The sequence below is a fragment of the Morone saxatilis genome, unplaced genomic scaffold (genome assembly GCF_004916995.1).
Source record: "Morone saxatilis isolate NCDOM2014 unplaced genomic scaffold, NCSU_SB_2.0 Contig3, whole genome shotgun sequence".
NCBI classification, from domain to species: Eukaryota; Metazoa; Chordata; class Actinopteri; family Moronidae; genus Morone; species Morone saxatilis.
The window spans coordinates 280634-284314 of NW_023339873.1; positions in this window are offsets into that span (position 1 = coordinate 280634).

Sequence of the window (3681 nt, forward strand, 5' to 3'; positions counted from 1 at the left end):
GACGACTCTCAGTGCTGCAGTCTGAATTGCTCTGAGATCAGCTCCCTGTGTGTTCCTCTGGATCATGTGACAGAGTATCATCAGTGTATCTGGAGCGCTCTGCTGCTGCTACAGACACCTCCTCCACCTGGACCTGGACCTGGACCTGGAACCTCCATGGTGCATGGATGTAGGCTTATACATATAAATACTTGTGACCATATATGTGTGTATGGGTATAGTGTTCATAATAAGATTAATTTGTAGCTATAGCTTGGTTTTCTTCCTCTCTCTTTGTTGCACCGGGTGTATACAAAAATAATAATGACACAAACATGTAAAATTGCTCTACAATAACATTATAGAAAAGTAGAGGCAAAAATGTTTTTAACAAAACCCAACACTTTGTACCAAGAATAAAACAATCTACAAAATCAAAGCAAAAATAACGGTAATTGTAGAAGAGAGAAACAGGTTAATCACCATGTCATTAAAGTCCCGCTCAATAGACAGCATAGCCAGTGAGACATTGATTATCTACTGAGTGCTGATTCAATACATATTATTATATTTTCCTCAATAATACAGGTGAAATAGCTCTGGAAGAAAAAAACTGCCTGCAACCAATTTGCAGTTAACAGGCAGACTATATATTTATAGCCGTATATGCTGCCCCATCAGGTCGTTCAATTCAATCCAGTTCAATTTTATTTGTATAGCGCCAATTCATAACAGACGTTATCTCAGGACACTTTTCAAATAGAGCAGGTCTAGGTCCTTATAACATTTACAGAGACCCAACAGTTTTTAAGAATTTCATCCCAGGTAACCTGTGTAAGTATGTAACTTGCATAATGGTGGGAAAACTAAACAAGAGTTAAAAACTAGAGACAAACTGATTATCGATCAGTTATCAGATCAGATAGCATTTTTCTGTGTCTCGGATCATGAGAGATGTAAGAATGTAAAATATCAGGTTGATCAGCTTTATAACAGTCTCAGATAGTTTAATCTGATTTTAGTTCATTTGGCTCCGTCTGGTGCATTCTCTGTATTGTTGTATTTCATATTTCATTGTACTACTGTGTGTTTACTTTTATGTTCAATACTCTTCCTCACAAAAGTGCTCTATAAATAAAGTGTAAAGTGCAGTATTTGATGACTTAATAAAGTTTGTTAATCAGTTCATGTTGAATATAGGTTTCTTCATTTATCATAAACTATATGAATAAAAGTACAGTGACCTCAGAGTTCAGGTTGAATCCTGAATGAGGTGTGGGATGCAACTGAGACACTTCTGAGGAAACAGGAGGAGCTTCAGACCAACTGTGTGTGTGTGTGTGTGAGAGAGAGAGAGAGAGACTTGTTGATCCAGTTGTTATCAAACAGCAGAATCAGACTGACAGGTTGCTTTCATTCCTTCATGTTGTTCATTGTTCTAAATAATCACCTGATTATAATGCGTTCCATTTGGACTGGGAAGTCAGATTTCCAACTTGGAAAAGTGGAAGAACCTCACCAACTCCAACCTCAAAATCCAAGTTCCTCCAACCCCAGCTGAATAAGACTGGTTTATCCTTAACCTACAAACTCTCTGTACAAACTACTCCTTCCAAATTGCACTTGTACAGTTTAGTTTTTAGTTATGCTGCTTAAAAAAATTTGCACACCATTTTACTGCACACTACATAGAGTATATATTTTTCAATGTAGTCTTATGTTTTCTATTATATCTTCAGAATATTTATACTTTATGATTCTTTATTGTACTCCTACACTTCTCTACTTGTTGTACTACATTCCCCTGTGCTGCTGTGTATGACTTGAATTTCTCCCACGTGGGATCAATAAAGGAACATCTTATTTTAAAATGGCTCAATTCACCCTCCCCTTTCAAGCACAGAGGAGAAACTACGGTGGCCACAAAACGCGAAAACAGCAAACAGACCTATCTAGAAGCAGTGTTTTGTTTGTCCCTTCAGGGTTACTGTAGAAAAATGGCAGTTCACGGAAGGCGACCCACTCCCTAGTCCATTTTCGTCTATCCTACACAGGCACAAAAACGGGTTATTCTAAGGTAAGGAAAACACAACAATTCTTCAATTCAATTCAACAGCTGGATACATTTTTGTTTATTTATTTTACCTTTATTTAACCAGATAAATCAGTTGAGAACCAATTCTCATTTACATTGATGTCCTGGCCAAGAGGCAGTAGCAAGAGGCAATCCAATACATAGTGTAAAGTAAAACATACATACAGCTAATGTGAAAAAAACAATACAGTGTGTTCCAGAGAAGGAGATTTAAAAGCAAGGGTAATAATCAGAAACTAATGCATGTACTGAGTTATGAAGGAGCATAATGGAATAATGATTTAACTAAAACATTAAAGAAACTGAGAAACTCTGAATATTTAACAGCAACATCTATTTTACACAACTGAACTACGTTCTCACTTCCATATCATCAAGAACTGCAGCTTGGTCAGCGGTATCCCTCCAGCATCAGTTTTGCATGTGCAGGGCTCTGTGGTCAAGTAGAACTTTAGTTAAAAGAAGTCAACATTAACTTTGGTTGTTTGGTTGCTCCTGTATGAAAGTCTTGTTTGAGCCTTCCATCCTCCTCACGACCTCCATACGTGGACATTTGGCTCTCTATTTCACATGACTTCAACAGCACGTCTAAACATTACCCCACACAGGCACATCCAGTAGTAACGTTAGAGGGATACCTATAGCATCATATTTTGAAGCGTATGGCCACTGACATAGCTGCAGTATTTGATGATTTACGGTTGAGAATGGGCTGACAACAGCAAATGAGAAGGAAGGAATCCACAAGCCCCGTTTTAATTTGCAGTTCAGATTCAAGCAATTATCCACCAAAGCTATACTGAATAAGACAAATTATACGGAGCACTACACAATGGGGCTGGCCGTCAAGGGCATGTTCACAATGTCGTCTGTTTCATCTCGGTCCTGTCTTCTTTTCATTCTCATCCATCTTCTCGCTGTAAAAAAGAAATGTGTCAGTCAGCCACTGCATGGAACACAACCAAAGGCAAACAAAGACAACACAGGCAGTTGAACTGAGCTTTGAAAGTGCATCTGGACAGACTCAGTCCCCTCGTCCACTTCCTCCTGGTGGACTGAAAGGACAACAAGAGACACTGATGATCACAGGAGCAGTGGCCTACACTGACCTCTGACTGGTATCTACAGTACTGACCTCCAGCCTGATGCCGCACTACTTTTCTTGCCAGGATGTCGCTGTCCCTGTAGACGGTGCAGATATAAATGCCAATGTCACTGTCTCTGGGGTTACTCAGTGTCAGACTGAGGTCTCCAGTTTTAAGCATTTCTCTCTTCATTTGTGTTCGGTTGCTGTAAAGCTTGTCCTGTTTGTCAGGCTGGTCTTGGCCATTCTGACACACATGGACCTTCATGGGTTTGGGGTCACAGCGACTCCACTCCACTGTGGCATCCTCAAACAGGTCAGCTGTGATTTGGAAAGGCAGGTTGGCAGGCTTCACACTGGAGACTGAGAGGACGATAAACCACAACGTCAAGTTCACAGACAGCAGCAACAATGATACTGATGGGGGCAGGAGAAATGGCCTACAGTAATTTCTGACCTCTGAACTGTATCAACAGTACTGACCTTTGACCACCACAGCTTTCTGTGCCACGATTTGTCCATC